The sequence below is a fragment of the Natrix helvetica genome (assembly GCF_964273705.1).
Source record: "Natrix helvetica genome assembly, chromosome: 7".
In the NCBI taxonomy this organism is placed as follows: domain Eukaryota; kingdom Metazoa; phylum Chordata; class Lepidosauria; order Squamata; family Natricidae; genus Natrix; species Natrix helvetica.
In genome coordinates this window covers 59,213,395-59,231,652 of record NC_138558.1, presented here as the reverse complement: position 1 = coordinate 59,231,652, position 18,258 = coordinate 59,213,395, and positions in this window count along the sequence as shown.

The window sequence follows — 18,258 nt, the reverse complement described above, 5'->3', positions numbered from 1 at the left end:
CCTGTCCAGGCCAGGCTTGCCCTGCCTGTCTGCACCAAGCTTGCCCCGCCTACCCACTTCCTTTGCCAGAGAGGAGGATTGGGAGAAGCCCACATGGCGCATGCTCCCTTCTCTTTGACAGCTGCCTGGTTTCCAGTGAGAGTGGGGAAGAAATCCATGCGTTTTTCTTCCCTCTGCATGGATTCCGCCCCCCCATTGGAAACAAGACGACTTGTAGCTAACATGCTTAACGACATAAAATACCACATCCTTTGTCGAGCTAAAGCACCTGCTGTTTACGCAGAAACGCTAAACCACAAAGCCTGTCCGGAGAACTCCGGGCATGAGAGAAAACCACATCCTATGGAAAGCTTCTAACCTGCTTAAGTTTTGCCCTGCAACAGGCTTTTAACCAATCATGTAATCGTGTGTTGTATTACGAAAACCCTTCTTGTATGCCTTAATAAATACCGTCTCAATCAGCCAGTCGGGGTCTTTTTGGCATCCTGCTGAGCTGGTTGATGCGTTCCAACACATCTTGGTGTCCGTGCTTCCTTAGCAGAGCCAGACCCACCTAGCTTAGGCTCACCCTAACGAGGGTTCTCACCCCTTCGGGGGTCCACAAGCCTAGCTCAGGTGCACCCTCACGAGGGTCCCAAAAGCAGACAAGGTCGTTACCGCGTGGCAGCCAGCCGCGCAATCACAACTGGTGACCCCGACGTGCCGAATTGCCTTCGGCTGTCCCACGCCGAGTCCCGTGGCTACGTGTTCGGCGCCTTGATTCTCATCTTACGTACCTGGCGGGCAAGCGCTTCGTAAGTATGAGCTCCTCACTCTCAAAGTCTCATGCCTTTCATAGGCATGGACTTTCCTTTTTAATCAAGAAGCCAATAGTCTGCAGAAACTCAACGGCACCACTGTATAAGAACAAAGACTAAAATTGCCTCAAATGGAGGGAAATCTCTCCCTCGTTTGAAGAAAAAATAAAAAAGGAATTAATTGACCTTCTGTCTTAATCATGGCAAACCCTTACCAATAAACAAAAACAATTGGCTGATTTTAAAATAACAGGAAAGTCCTGCCAGTGATATCAAAAAAGAATTTGATTTACCTTTTAAAATATATTTGGTAGATATGATTAAAGTGTGTCAGGACATAAGAACATCTTCTCATAAAACTAATTTGTTAGTAGCTGCTTTATTACAAGGCAGCAAACCTCAAGGAAAGCGTTATTTTAAAAGAGAGTGTAAAAATCCAAGGAGGGGCATGTCTGTAACATCTTGCCCTCTCTTTCATCAGGGATCAAAACCCTAGTACAAAAATGATTTATGTGTCCTCGGAAAAAATACAACTCTCGCTTTCCCTTTCCTGACTTGCTTTTGCAATCCTCCCCCGCTGTGCATTCAATTTCCTTTGACTTACCGTTCTTTGCATCTATAATGAATTAATGTGATTTAATTAATTAATTGCTGGCCAGCAAAATGGATGTGCTTTCGCCTTGAAGCAGTCTGACACAGACAGTAGTCGTTATTTCACTTTTGTGATTAAAACTACTGCCTGAGTTTTCACTGCTTTGGGGGTAAGCTAGTTCATTGAAATAAATTTAATGACTGATTTATTGCAAAAGAAAGGTAACTATAGGTGTGAATAGGTGTGTATGTAGTCAGTATTGGATGCTTGAAATGTAAGGTTTGTTGGCTGAAAAAGCAGAGCGTGTTGTGTTAAAAGAGGTGTTTTTGAATGAATAATGATGATTTATTTTTTCTGCCTGTATTCCCGGGAAAAAAGAGCCTGTTGTTTTAACAAAACATTTTTTCCTTTCCTCTCACCCCCCTCTTTGCCTCCGGTGAGAAGGCAGGAGGAGGGGCGCTGTGTTCTTTTCACCATTTTTTTTCTTTCTCTCCTCTCCCTGCCAGCCTCAGAAAGGCGGGGTTAAGGGTGACATTTGGCATTTGTAGTTTTAATGCAACGTTGCCTTCTATTTTAGAGTATACTCAAACTATCTTAATTGTTTGTTTTATTTTTGAAGCTGTGTTTTTTCTCTTTTATGTTTTTATGTTTGCGCGCACTTTGTATGCTTAACAGATGTCACGTCTGTTTGTTCAATTGTTTATTGGTCTGTTGTTTGTTTGTTTGTCTGTTTGTTTGTCGGCAGCGCTGATCGCTGTCCCTTTTAGAATTTTAACAGAGATGACCTAAAAAATATAAAATGCAGTCAGAAAGAATGAGTAACATTTTTGCTAGAATCCAGATCAGTTTCACACGGACATTTAGAGGGACTTGTGTATGTGAGGACTTGTGAACTCTGGCATATGGATGATTCAATACCTTTTCTTTGCCCCATGGAAATATTTCCATGGATATTTATTCAGGATTTATTATAGCACCCCGCAAAGGGGTGTGATCAATCGCTGCATTTGTACCTTTCAATCAATTGAATTTTTTCACTTTCTAATTTGACCACTTATCAGAGGCATTTTCAACAAAAAACAAGTTTGCCTCTCCCTCTGGTATATTTTTACTGTTTTACCAGACAAAACACCGATTCCTTTAATTACTTGGGGGCATATATGGAAAATTTGCTTTTTACATGTTTAATCCCAAAACCTAAACTTTACATTTTAGAATGGTTACATCTAGCACACACACCTTGCAATTCACTCACACCCAGAGCAGCCCAAATGGCTTTGCTCATTGAAAAGGCATGAAGAAGAACCCGTGCCTTAATGGGAATGGATTTTGTTACGCTTTATCTCCCTTTCAAGTTATCTCAATGGGAACCTCTTTTTCAAAATTCTACCCTTCTCCAAGATGCACTCACGGAATGGCCTGGTCAAATTTCATGTCATCTGCCAGCTGACCCAAGGCTACAAGTTATTAAGACCATTCCGATACAATTTTTTACACCAATAACATCACAACCCATCAAAGATGCGTTAACCGTATTCACAGATGGGTCCAAAAATCATGGTGCATGTACTTGGAATACACAACAGATATGGCATAAGAAATTGACTAATACACAAACATCTGCACAACAGGCTGAATTGGCAGCTTTTATTCTAGCTTTGGAATTATTTTCTTCCAAACCTCTAAATATCATCACAGGCAGTCTGTATGTTGCTCAATTAACTTTGCACATTTTTGATGCCTATATCTCACCCTCTTTAACACCTTCTCTTTTGATGTTGTTTACACAATTGCAAACAGTACTACACGCAAGGACTAAACCTTTGTTTGTGGCACACATTCGTAGTCATCAGCATCTGCCTGGGTTCCTATCTGAAGGAAATCACATGGCAGACGAGGCCTGCAAAATGATGCCTCTAACTATTGTTTCACCTCAGCCTGCCCCATTAACAGCAGGTGAAAGTCACACCTTTTTTCATCAAAACAAAAAAGCCTTGATGAAGCAATTTGGCATTTCAATGGCAGAAGCTACTGCCATCATTCAACAATGCCCCACGTGTAGTCTCCAAGCCAATAGTATCCCGCAAGGAGTAAATCCAAGGGGTACTGAGGCTTGTGAAACTTGGCAAATGGATGTCACTCAATATTCTCCTTTTGCCCCATGGAAATACCTTCACGTTTCTGTGGACACTTTTTTGGGTTTTATTATGGTAACCCCGCAAAGGGGTGAAAATACCAGACAAACAATTAATCACTGCATTCGATCTTTCGCAACATTGGGGTGTCCAAAAATTTAAAAAACTGATAATGGTCCTGCCTACATCTCCTCTGCTTTTGCTGAATTTTGTTATAGGTGGTCCATTATTCACAAATTTGGAATTCCTTTTAATTCAAAAGGACAAGCAATTGTAGAACGAGCAAATAAAACCTTGAAATTAGCTCTTGATCAGCATATGGGGTCAAAAGGGTTACACCCCCCCAATCTCCCGATGTTGCAAAACATTCTAAATACTTGTCTTTATACTATCAACTTTCTTAACCTTACTGGCACACCTGCTTCCTCTGCAGCATCTCGTCACTTTTCTAAACCTCCTATCCCTGCCTCCCGACCTCTTGTTTACTACAGGCAATTGCCGGATCCACACTGGAAAGGTCCGGCACAATTGATCACTTGGGGAAAAGGCTACGCAGCGGTACAAATTGATGACAAGACTCTCTGGGTTCCTGCTCGTTGTGTTCGTCCGTATCACCGCATACCAGAAGAAGATCAAGATGACCCTGCCTTTTCTTCTCCCCCTGACATATCACTCCTTTTTCTTTAAACCTTTTCTCTCATTGTTATCTTATGCCTCTGCTCGATTTATTGTTCACCCTCAGGTGATTTTTGCACCTCTTGACACTCATGTGACTTTTGTGTTCAAAGACACTCTTCTCACTGCATGCCCCTATGCCTTGCAGCATCAGGGCCAATTTCTTTTCCCTTCTTTAAAACCTTTGATATTAATTCAACACTTATATCATGACTCTTGTCAAGTTCGTCTTTCCTTACACGTAACTCCTCAAACTATTGGCTCCTACTCGTGCATCGGGTTTTTGTCCAATAACACCTATTTTAACCAAACTGTTTATCTCTACTCAACACCCTCTGTGGCTTATCCTCCATTATCCTCAATTTTTCTTTCTTGGATGACTCTTGTCCGCACCTCTCCTCACCCCTCTTCAAGAACTTTGCTTCGCCATTTTTCATGCTGTTTTCCAGAGCCATGCGATGTGAATACTTGTTTGTGGAAAGCCAAAGAAATTCCAGACTATGCACCAGGAGTAAGCGAGCCTCTCCCAGGAGCAAGGATTCGCCGAAATGCGCTGGACTTTCCAAAATACAATTCCCTCACACGAACACACCAGGTACGCTACACCTTCATACAAGGAATGCCATATGCTCCCACCATGCCCTGTTGACAACGATCTCCTATCAAGAAAAAAGGTACCTTTTGGCGATGGTTTTTTAACAACACATGGCTTCCTGAAGATTCAGAACATTATTTACAAACATTTCATTTCCGTACTACTCAATTGACTGTCAAAAACCCTAAGGCAGTAGATTTGGGACTATATCAGTGTGAAATTACCAAAATGATCAAAGGACTTGCCACTTCTGCCAGATTGACTTTATTGTTGTTTCAGAAACAATCCACTCATTCCTCACGAATTCGGCGTGCTGCATCACTTACGTCTAACAATCACAGTTGTAATGATTGCATCACCACCACAATACACAATGGCAAGATCTCTAAGACATTGATATATCATACCATCAAACCTGAACATTGTCAAATTACTAATCCATCAACTTGTAGAGTTAATAATACTGTTTATCACATGTGTACCCTTAACAACAAGATTCAATGTTACAACCCAAAAGAAGCAAAAACCGTTACTACATATGTAATGTCCATTTACACCATTGAATGCGGTAGACAAGAATTACTCAACAAAACTGAGTTTAAATCCCTCAACACGCAAGTCCGCCTCAGTTTTGACGCTTGTTTAGCAATTAATCGCAACTGTTGGAAATCAACTTGTGGGACATTACAATGGGAAAGGAGTCTCATGCTTGAACGAAAATACATGTGCTACAATAACAAAGGTACTTGCTCCGAACGGGACACTTACAGCTTTTGTCCATATTGGTCCTGTGTCAGCATGTGGTCAGGGGATCCACCTGGTGGAAACCATAAATGCAAGTTGGAAACGGGCATAGCCAACAGCAAGTGTCCAAGAAATTCGTGCAACCCAATTACCATAACTTGCACACCTACAAAAACATGGGAAGTAGAATATGGCTTGGCCATAGAAGCAAGTGGTAGAGACCCACACATTGCGTTACGCTGGACAGTAACCAAGCAAACTAAGCAATTGCGAACAACTAAAGGACTTTTTTGGTCATTTTATCAGGAAATTGAGAAATTGAATATCCCCGAAATACCACAACATGTTACTAACACTTTTGTCCAACTGGCAGAGGACATTGCTAACACATTGAATGTCACTAATTGTTTTGTATGTGGGGGAACCAACATGGGGGAAAAATGGCCCTGGGAAGCCCAAGAACTGAATTATTCTAAAATATTAGAGATGGACAAGCTAGGTAATTTGTCATACACTAAAGGGAAAGATGGGGACTGGACTCTTACAACAAATCTTGTGGGAAATGTTTGCTTCTCCAGACCTGTTGGTTCCAACTGTACAAAAGTAGGGAACTTAATTTGCACTGGGAAATGGGAAAATGGGATATGGTGGTCAGGAAAAAATAGCTCAGCTGGACAAGACGAAACTGCTTTCTTTAAAGTTACACACATGAAAAAGTTCTTGACAAACCCAAACAATCAATCACTCACATGGTTAGCACCTGATGGGCTGTATTGGATATGTGGAAAAATGGCCTATGGACACCTCCCAGCTAATTGGTGCGGAACATGTGTCTTGGGCATTATTAGACCTGGGTTTTTTCTCCTCCCACTAAACACACGACAAGTCTTAGGGGTCCCCGTTTATGACGAAATAGGGAACCACCGCAGAAAGCGCGAGGACGTTGTTTCCTCAATAAGTAAAGTTGTCGTGGGAGGGAACCAAGGCACATGGGGAAATGATGAATGGCCAGCTGAATGTATCATACAAGTATACGGCCTTGCCACATGGGCCGAAGATGGTATGTATGGATACCGCACACCCATCTACTTATTAAACCAACTTATTCGTTTACAGGCTGTAGTAGAAATAATAACAAATGAGACTGTCAAAGGCCTGACACAATTAGCCAAAGAAAGTGTAAAATCTAGAACATACATAATGCAAAATCGATTAGCTTTAGACTATTTATTGGCTAGAGAAGGAGGTGTTTGTGGAAAATTTAATTTAAGTAATTGTTGTATTGAAATTGATGATAGTGGTCATGTAATCAAGGAAATCACTGACAGAATGATGAAAATTGCCCATGTTCCTGTACAGACATGGACTGGATTTGATTTTGGAGGTATGTTTGATGGTATTTTACCCAAATTCCCAGGTTTGAAAGCTGTCTTTATATTTGTTGCAATGATTGCTATGGGATGCATATTATTACCCTGCTTATTACCTATTTTTATATCTATGATAAAGCGTAGTTTGAATGCAATTGCTGAAGCAAAAGCTGCTGCACAAATTAATATGATGCTTGAGAATAACACATATATGTTGATGCCAACAGATGAAAGTAAGCAACCCTTGCTACATTTCTCCTTGGATAACGATTCGGAAGATGACGCTGTAAGTATGGTAGGTGCGGACACAGGAAGCTTGGGGTCGGAGGGCAACTTGCGACCTGAGATAGCACTCACCTCCATGGATGTAAAAGCTCCATGGTTTCAGCTTTAATAAAGTAAAAACAGAGGAGATGTAGCTAACATGCTTAACGACATAAAATACCACATCCTTTGTCGAGCTAAAGCACCTGCTGTTTACGCAGAAACGCTAAACCACAAAGCCTGTCCGGAGAACTCCAGGCATGAGAGAAAACCACATCCTATGGAAAGCTTCTAACCTGCTTAAGTTTTGCCCTGCAACAGGCTTTTAACCAATCATGTAATCGTGTGTTGTATTACGAAAACCCTTCTTGTATGCCTTAATAAATACCGTCTCAATCAGCCAGTCGGGGTCTTTTTGGCATCCTGCTGAGCTGGTTGATGCGTTCCAACACATCTTGGTGTCCGTGCTTCCTTAGCAGAGCCAGACCCACCTAGCTTAGGCTCACCCTAACGAGGGTTCTCACCCCTTCGGGGGTCCACAAGCCTAGCTCAGGTGCACCCTCACGAGGGTCCCAAAAGCAGATGAGGTCGTTACCGCGTGGCAGCCAGCCGCGCAATCACAATGACTATCAAAGAGAAGGGAGCAGCAGGCACAAGGTAGGCTTGTCCAACAGCCAAAGAAGGAACAGGAGGTAGGGATTCGGCTGTTGGACAAGCCCACATGGCATGGGGTTTTCCTCCCTCTGCATGGATTTCCCCCCCATTGGAAATGAGGCAGCTGCCAAAGAGAAGGGAGCAGCACGTGCCACGTGGGCTTCTCACAACAGCCAAATCCTCACCTCCTGTTCCTTCTTCGGCTGTTGGACAAGCCCACATGCTGCATGCTGCACACGCACACACACACACACACCAATAAGTAAGGGGGACTGGATCTGCCGAGAGACTGTTTCTCCGCTGTCGTGGCTCACAAGCAAAGGAGGTGAGGATGGTGGCCGGTGCTCACCCCCTCACAGCTTTCCTGGCCAGCCACCCAGCTAATCAGGGCAGGCAGGGCAGCAGCCAGAAGGCTGCAGCAGGGGCAGGGGCCATCAGCCCTGCCTTGTTCTTTTGCGAGCCACAGCAGCTGAGAAACAGAGGCATCTTTTTTGCCAGCCTCCCAGCTGATCCAGTCCCCCTTACACATGTGCCCTGCATTGTGGCAAGCATGGTATGTCTCTCTCTCCATATGTGTGTGTGTGTGCATGACATTTATGCCTTCCGTGGCATGCCCAACACCTTCGAACACCCACCAGGTCACCCACTGAGCGGCAGAGAAATCTGGCTTCGGCAAAAGGAAAAAAAAGCCATTTGAAATTAGCCTTCTCTGCTGCTCTGCTAAAAAGGTGAAGAGGTAATAGGATGACTAACCTGGGTTAACCCCCAGAGTGGTAGGAGGCTGAATTGGGAGCTCTGTGAATTAGGTAGGACACAGAATGCCATGATCATAGGATTTATTGGGCACTGGTTTTAGTTCATAGAATATATCTATGAAAATAATTGGAAAGGATGTGTGTGTGAGAGAGGGTGGGAGAGAGAAAGAGAGAAAGTAAGAGAGAAAAAGAAAGGAATGAAGGAAGTGGGAGAGATACACACAAGGAAGGAAGGAATGAGGGAGAGAAAAAAGAGAGAGACAAAGATAGAAAGAGAAAGAGAAAGAAAGAAAAAGGGAGAGAGAGAGAGAGACACAAAAGGAAGGAAAGAAGGAAGGGAGGAAGGAAAGAAAGAAAGAAAAAAAGAAAGATAGAAAGATAGAAAGAAAACTTATGACCACAATTGAACCCTAACTTTTGGTTGCTAAGCAAGAGCGTTGTTAAGTGAGTTTCACCACATTTTCCAAGTTGGCCAGGCCCACCCAGTCACATGACCACCAAGCCACACCCACCTAGTCACATGACCGCTGAGTTCCAAAACAGGCCACATCTACAGAATAGGTTCTAAAAAAAATTTGAAATTCACCACTGGGTCTAATCTTGGATCACATCCAATGAGTTATGTTTCTAAACATTCCACAGCATAAAATTCTGATCTTTTTTCAAAAATGTAGAGAAAATGGGAAAATGGAATTTGAGAACAAGAGTAGGTGCCATAAAAACCAAATCATGTCTTTACCAAATACTGAATAAGAAGCAAAAGAATGAAGAATGAATTAGTTGCTCCGTTTGACCGTAAACACAGGTGATTCAGGCAAATTCATAAATTAAAAAATAGTATTCTAATTATTTTCATGAATTCTTTAAGATGAAAAATAGTAATTTTTCTTTGCTTTTTTTTTTAAAAAAACAAGGGCCTACAAATAAAGGCAAATACTTTATGTTACTTGTTTTTGAACTAATTTAACCACAGTACCCTCTGGAGAGATTTTGCACTGAATCCAAAGCCACTCAGTGTGACACAATAAGGGATCCCAGCATTGAAAACTGCATTCCTAACAGAACGTCATAATACTAAAGAATAAAAGTCTGCTTTCTTATTGTGTGCAGTGTTGTCTAAGATTGAATAGTATTTGTTATCCTTTGCCACAGATTTGTAAAACTTACGCAAGTCTTACACAAAGTATCACAAAGTCAGCCTGTAAAAGAAGGGAAAGCAAACTTGTACTGCCTGTACATTTTTCACATGAGGCTGTCTTTTGATATTTCTTTAAATGTGGGCAGTTCTGAAAATGCCAACATACAAATGCTCCATCATAAGAGTTCAGGTTTTAAAGATCAGTTTTCTTCTAGATCTTCAAAGAGTGGATTCTCTAGGTTAGGTAATCACTTTATATTTTGCTTCTCACATTTTTCGGAATACATTTTACACATGGTAACACTTTGAGCAGAATGGTTGAAACTCCCAAGAAAACGTTACTTCCTTGATTTTAGATCACAGTAAAGCATATTTGAAAATGTGAATGTAGCATTTGTGCAGAAAACATAAAGTTAAAATGTGGCTGTTCTACAGATGTTTAAATAAATACTTAAATCATTTGGGAGCAGAATTACCATTTGATGAACATTTCAAAAAAGCTTTCTGGTTGATTGCCTATGTGAAGAATCTGATTGAACATAGTTTGGTCATAGTCTAAAATAAAATGTCCAAAATTTATCCTAAGTGACGAAGTGAAAAGAATCTCACATTCCTTTAGCTGTATCTGCAGAGGACACAGAAGAGAGATTGTGTGTGTGTGTGTGTGTGTGTGTGTGTGTGTGTGTGTGTGTGTGTGTGTGTCTATGTGTAGCTAACTTGTGCCAACATTGACATAACTGTGTCTGAACTGGGAAGTTAGATAAGGTGGACTTTGCTAATACTTAGAAATAAGATCCCCAGGGATTAGGGCTGTCTATATATTTTGGATCTCACTTCCATAATTTTCAGTCAACCTTGGAATTATAAGAGTTGCTATTCAGCAATTTGAAGGTGTGGAAGATTGTAGTACACATGCTTGGGGATAAGCATAGTAAAATCATGTCAAAGTATCTTCAATAAATGTAATGATGCTATGAATTAATTAAGCACTCCCCTCCAGCAACGTAGGCTGCAGAAAGCCTATGAAGTTACAACCGTTATAGGCATAGTTTTGTTCTCTTTTAGAAGGAATACAGTGGCTCAGTGGCTAACACCCTGAGCTTGTTGAAATATTTGTATATAACTGCTGCTTCAACAGTAAATTAGGAAAACAAATTCAAACTATTTATGTTTGCAACCAAATGCAATTAATTTCATTGCACTTTTTTTTCTTAATTTGTTTTTCTATAATGGCTAAAAGCTATACAAAAAATAATGTTGGGCCAGCTGCAATGTCTCTGACTTTGAAAACAATGCAATATATAATTCCAAGAATGAGATCTTGGATAAACCCCATTTCCCTTGGAGTCTAATCCAAGAGAAGCTGACTATGTCCTTTTTACCTATACATTACAATGTAATTTTTCCAGTGAAAATCTCCATTCGGCCCTCATTCAGCTACCTTCACAAATGCTGCTCATCCTGAGAAGTTTTGGGACATGGAAAATTGAGCAGGGAGAAAAACTAAAGTCCAGTTCCATCATCAAAACTTAGATGATGCACAGCTGTTTTCCATGACAATTCGCCACAGACAATTCACCATGAATAACTTGCCACGGCCAACTCATCATGGCTGACTTGCCATTGGCAGCTTGCCACAGCCAACTCGCTACAGGCTGATTCGCCACAGCTAGCTTGCCACAGAACAACTCACTGTGGGAAAAGAGTTATACTAATATCAAAGAAACAGTGCAGGGTTCCTGTTTCTGTTACTGCCAGTTCACTCAGGGATGCACTTTGGCCATACGTGCATGCTTGACATGCGGTATGTGTGCATGCGCAGTAGTAAGAAATGCTTCTGTGCATGCGCAGAAGCAAAAAAAACAAGATGGCGGCACCTATAGCTCGTGGTTGGCTGAGTTACTACCTACTTGGGCGAACCAGTCAGAACTGGTAGGAACCCCCCACTGCAACAGTGGAATAAAATAATTAAAGAAAAAATGCAAAAGGAGGGACAGAATGAAATGTGAATGGCAAAAATTAAAATACTGTATGTTTTATATTTATTTTAAATAATTAAATAGAATTGTTAAATTGTCCCACAGCAAGTTGGCCATGGTGAGTTCCAATTCCAGATGGAAGCGTTCAATCTGTGTAAAAGTGATCAATTACTTTGATCTTTTCAACATAAACATTACATGCCTTCTAAAGAAAAAAGAAATCTGTAGAGTTGTTCTGTTTGGTAGATCAGTGATAGATTTTGGCTTTCCCTATTCTAAGATATTCAGTCAGCTATAAAGATACTGGTAAATATTTATGGTTCATGAATTACATTTTCCCCCATTCCTGCTTAGTGTGATACTTATGGTATATGAAGCATGGGTTCTTATCCTCAGCACTCTTACTCCTGCCTACTCAGTTTTGGCAACTTTTCTTGGAGTCAGTGGTAAGGTCTTAGGAAGGTGTTTGTTCTGTTTGGTAGATCAGTGAATGAATCAGCCTTCAATTGCCTGCCTGTTAATCATGTCTTCTGAAGAACAAATTCAGTGAGATTTTCTCTGAGATAAAACTCTAAATTGAAAAATGGTATAGACCAGTGGTCTATATGGTATAGACCAGTGGTCCCAATGGAGGGGCCTCATGTTAATACAGTTCCTCATGTTGTGGTGATACCCAACCATAAAATTGGTGTCTCAGTTCCTAAGACCATCAAAAATATGTGTTTTCCGATGGTCTTAGGCGACCCCTGTGAAAGGGTTGTTCAACCCCCAAAGGGGTCCCGACCCACAGGTTGAGAACCACTGGTATAGACTGATCATTCTCCAGAAAGAATTTAATAACTGCAGAGAAAGTACTGGATTCCCTTTTTGATTATTCATAAACATTTTGAATACAGTGTATTGTCAGGACATATCATTTACAAAAATGCAAAGAAAGAACAAAAGGAAATATTAACACATATACTAATAACAACAACAACAACAACAACAACAACAACAACAACAACAATAATAATAATAATAATAATAATAATAATAATAATAATAATAGTGTAACAGAATAATTTTAACTAGATTTCTCTTTTTTATTAGTTTGTGTACTGGCATTCTCACTGTACTGAAAACTGTCAAAAAGGCAAGATAAGTCATAAATCATCCTTGAAAGATCTGAAAAAATGTATTTATTTTGATTTTATTTATTTTATTCAGGCTTATAGGTCACTTCAATGGTAACTGAATCTGCTGGCAAATGTACTAGAAATTAAAATCAGGAGTGATTTAAGTTAGCTCTAATAGATAGGCGAACAAGATAATGAATTATTTCCATCTAATTACAAAAAATGAAAATATATTATTCACTATCACTAGTTTTGAAATGTCAGAAAATGTTCAGCATCAAATATTGACCACTATCAAATATTGGGTGTTAAATATAAAATATTTACAAGCACTGAATGCTGAATGCCAAATATTTGATGAATATTTGACCTTTAAATCTTCAGTAGCTGATTCCAAAGAGGATTTACCAAGAGAAATTGATTTAGACTTGAATTGAAGCTGCATTTTATTGCTAGCTCAGGGGCTGCTTCAGAGTATCACAATAAGGCATCAATTCTCCGTCTATAGATAAATTCATTAACCATTGAGCAAAGTTTAACTGGAGATAAAGCTGCATGCAATAACTGATTATCTAGGAATAGCTCCAAGAGGTCAACATTCTATGTCAGTGTTATATTTAATAAACAACAGCAACAATACAAATTATGCATATTTCAACAAATTATAATTGTCTGCAATTCTTTGTTTGGAAAATGTGAAGATATATGCTAACAATCTTGGGGATTAACACAGTAAACAGAAAAATAATAATAATTTTCATTTAGAAAACATTCCTATGACATAATTGCATTCATAGATATAATATTTTAAAGAAGAGCAAAATATTAAGCAGACACATTGTAAACTCATTAATTATGCAGATATATTGTAAACACATAAGTATATTTTTTATACATTGAAATTAAATTTATAACAATTACATTTTTTCCCTAAAATATTAGAGGTGCATACTTGTTAATTATTTATCATGTCATTCCTTATAAATGCACCTGGTGAAGAAACCTACTTTTTGAAATCTTAATTGTGGCAGTTTTGAGAACAGATTTCTGAGTTTACATTCCCCCCTCTCATTTTTTTGGCTTGCCTGTTACTTATGTGAGTGGGAGGGGGTTCTCTGTGAAAGTGTCTCTATGATAGCAATAAGAAAAAAAAGTTGATTTGCAATCAAATAATTTTGCTTGTTATTTTTATTCATATAATTTTTAGAGTTTAAGCTTGTTAACCTGCTATCCAGAAATATTTGTAGTTATAATAATACTTTGCCCTCTATATGTCATATAAAGATGAAAAAGATGGTGTTTTAGAGTTAATTGGCATATTACAAATTCACAAGTCAACTGTGGTTGAATGGCATTCATCCAAGAGTTCTCTTTTAGAAACTTGAATGCATAATTTTCTGAACTTGTAACAAAAAAATATAGAGTATAGACACAGTGGAGAGGAGCTTGGAGGAGAGCCAAGAGTACAACATTTTAAGAAAAAGGAACCAGAGGGCAAGTCAGAAAATTGAAGGCCTGTCAATTAACATCTCTGCCAAATAAGTTTGGTAGAAAGTACTGTTAAAACTAAAATGGTGAAATATATAGAAGAGCCATTTCTGCTGAAGCCAAATTAATATATTGTCTCCAGAGATGGATCTTGCTTCACCTATGGAAAAAAGAGAATCCAGAATTGAAACTCAACTTCCCAACAAGTATTAAGAAGCATGTTAATAGACAATCCGATATATATATTATGTTCTGGGTATCCAAAAAGCTTTAGATAAAGAGTGTCAATTTAGGAATTTAAATCACAAGGCAAAAATACAAGTCTTTTAATGAACTGCTACTTGATTAAAACCACTGAGGAATAGGGCAAAGAAACAAGATTCCTCTTCTCTGAATATTAAAAGTAGGACTATTTAGTTTACAGCAATTTTTGCTATCCATTGGCATTTCTATCCTGATACCCTCCTGGTGTATCATTTCTAGTTTTCTAAGTAAGTAGAAAGTAGTTTTATAAATAATGTATGGCTGTGAAAGTTGAACCATAATAAAGGCTGAGCGCCAAAGATTTGAGGCCTTTGAACTCTGGTGCTGGAGAAGACTCCTGTGAGTGCCTTGGACTGCAAGACGATCAAACCAGTCAGTTCTAGAGGAGATCAACCCTGACTGCTCTTTAGAAGGCCAGATCCTGAAGATGAAATTCAAATACTTTGGCCACCTAATGAGAAGGAAGGACTCACTGGAGAAGAGCCTCATGCTGGGAAAGAGTGAGGGCAAAAGAAGAGGGGGATGACAGAGAATGAGGTGGCTGGATGGAGTCACTGAAGCAGTATGTGTGAGCTTAAATGGACTCTAGAGGATGGTAGAGAACAGGAAGGCCTGGGGGAATGTTGTCCATGGGATTGTGATGGGTCGGACATGACTTCACAACTAACTACAACAAGTAAGTAGCTCTTGTAGGATTGGACCGATGAAGACTGTACCCCAGTTCACCTAAAGAGTATAAAGCTAACTGTGGCCAGTTTACAAAAATAGTAGAACACATAGTAAGACTTCACAAAAGAATTAATGAAAAATGTACCTAAATTCATAGTATTTTTTTTCAAATATGCTTTGTTAATCTTAAGGAGGACAAGAGAAAAACATTTTATCTATGTCATGTGCCTTCATACAATTGATTTTCAGAGAAATTTGATTAAAGTTGGCAAATGATGTCACAAAGCAATCAATTGAGATACAGCATTTGTTCATTAATTAACAAACTAGATGAGAAAGCCTCCATACATTTTTCAAATCATGAACTACAAGAAGACATTAAACTCAATACCTCACTAGGTACTCATCAAGATTGCATGCTTCCTTGTGCATGTAATGTGAGCTGCCCTATCACCTCAAAGGTTGGGCACAATATAATGCCATTTAGATGCTGTCGTTAATACAATTAACATTTTAAGTAGTCAATTTGTTCCTGCAGGATTTCTTAAGTATCTAGAGAATTGCTTCCGTTTAATTCAGGGAGGAACAATTGCCCCTTCAAAATTACTGATCTCTGGAATGAGGTTCACAGACATGTTAGGATGCTGTGCCCTTTCGAATGAAACATTGCCTTGAGTGAAATAGGCATTGTGATCAATGACAAAATTGAACATAGATATTTATTAATTGAACAAGACATTTGGGAAGAAGCTAAAAAAAGATGAACCATCAAAAGCAATATATCTAAGCTTCTTTTTCTTCTGATGTCTTCAAAGTGAATTCAGTAGATTATTTTTCCTAACACAGGGACTGAATCTCTTACAGAGGACATGCCAACCCATAAATTGCCTATGGAATAGAGCATGTGATTCAAATAAATATAGTTCTCACATTTGAAACCTTACATTCAAACATGAAATAGCTTGCCAGAGGATTTCTTTGTAAAGAGAAACTGATATGTAAGTTCATCATATGCTCTTCTCTATATATGCAAATACTTAGAGTGATTAGGATTATCAAAAGTAATTCTGTCCTCTACCGTAATCTCATACATTTTGCTTCTGTAAGATTTTCAGTGAGACTTAGTGCTTTTCCTGTTTGGTTTTTCTTGTGTGCCTATTATCACAGCTGAATCTAGGAGGTGAAACCAGCAGCTCCTAGGCTATAGATGTTGAAAGAAATGTCTTCTGGGTTCGGCTCCAAGTGGGGAAAAAGACACTGGAGACATGAAGGCTGCTTGGAAAGATGGTTTAATGGTGAACAGGACTACATGGCTTGAGTCCTGAATGGAAAAGGTGATCACATGCTTCAATGTTGGGGAGAAGAAGAGAAGGAAGGACTGAGATGCTGAGTCTGGTTTTATGACCTCTCTGGCCTTTGATCTTGAGCTTGTATTCTGATTGGTTGTCAGACTCCCATGGGGCCATGCAGGGGCAACTCTCTAGGCTGAGTTTTGAATCCAGGTTTGGTTGAGTTCTCAGATGCCATGTGGCGAGTTGGATAAAGGGCCAATATTATCATGTCTTAATCCCATCCCCCTGGAGCTGAAGGGGAGAACTCTTTATTATGTAAAGGGACTGGCTTGGGTTTCTTTTTTTTTTCCCGAAAGAATTTTATTGGTTTTTTAAAAAAATTGGGGAAAAGGGTAGCTGGATACACACACAAAAATTTTTCGCAGCTCCATCGTACTAGTGGTAGGAATCTCTCCAATTCTCACAACTTTTTACAGAAAAAAAAACAAAAGATAAAAGATAAGCAGAAACAGCAAAGACTCTGACCTAACCTAGTTTTATCTGCATCTTTTGTTGAGTAATCCTATTTTTAGAGAGTTAAGATTTACTGAAGCTTCACACCATAGAATCTTTGCTGCCACGCCAGGAAGAAAATCTGGGTATGTCTAAATTAGCTTGACTGGATACACTTTACAATCAGAGAAGGCAAGATTTTTGAAGGGTCAGCAGACAAAGAAATTAATCTCTATGGAGGAGCTGACTAGCTGTTTTTCAATTCTCTATAGATGAGTAACCTGAGATCAAGAAAGCAAACAATAGCAAAGACAGAATTTTGTCCACCAAGACACCATTACAAGGAAAGCAAGAAGAACAGTAATGAGGCATGTCTGAACAAGAACTGAAATGGTTTACTTTAAGCAGGCTCCAAATCAGACAGCAGTAGTACTAATCTTTCATTTTTCTCCTTACATGTTGCTGATGCCCTGTTGTTTTTCATACTGATTAACAATTCAGGATTTTCTAACCATAGCTCTTTTTCTACTTCTAAATTATCATCTACATTATTTTGGCATTTTGTGGATGCAAAGATAGATTGAAAACATACAATTTTTTCCAGCAATTGTGCAATCTTAAAAAAATACTTTTCAGAAACCAAATTGATGTAGCAGAAACTTGATTTAAAAACTGAACCAGATCGGATTCTTAATTTATTAAAATTAATTGCATACAGTTTAAGATATCTGAAGCACAGTTTTATTTCTATATGTAGCATTAAGAGGTGAAGAAGCGTGATAATTCATGAGATTATCTCAACATCAACATGCTAGATGGTATTCTTATCAAAATAACATTGTTTTTAAAAAATCCTCCTTTAAATATTCAAAATATTTTTAAGTTGACTCATCATTATATGAACAATGTCATACAACAAATGTGATTGTGACCCATATTTTATATCTCCATCTACATTAAGTTAGATTTAGAATAATTCTAAATAATTCTAATCAACAATTGATTGGGGGGGGGGATCGTTTTTTAAAATGCTAAAATATTACAATTTTGAAGAAATATTGTCTAAATCCCCACATCCTTGATTGCATTGCTAATGAAATGAACTATAAAATCTCTAAATTTCGTATAATCCAAAAGTAATGCTTTCATCCTTCAGTATAGAATATTAAGTGACATATGGGCACTGACTATATACATGAGTTGATGCTTTGGTTAGAAATAGGGACGGAGAGAAAAG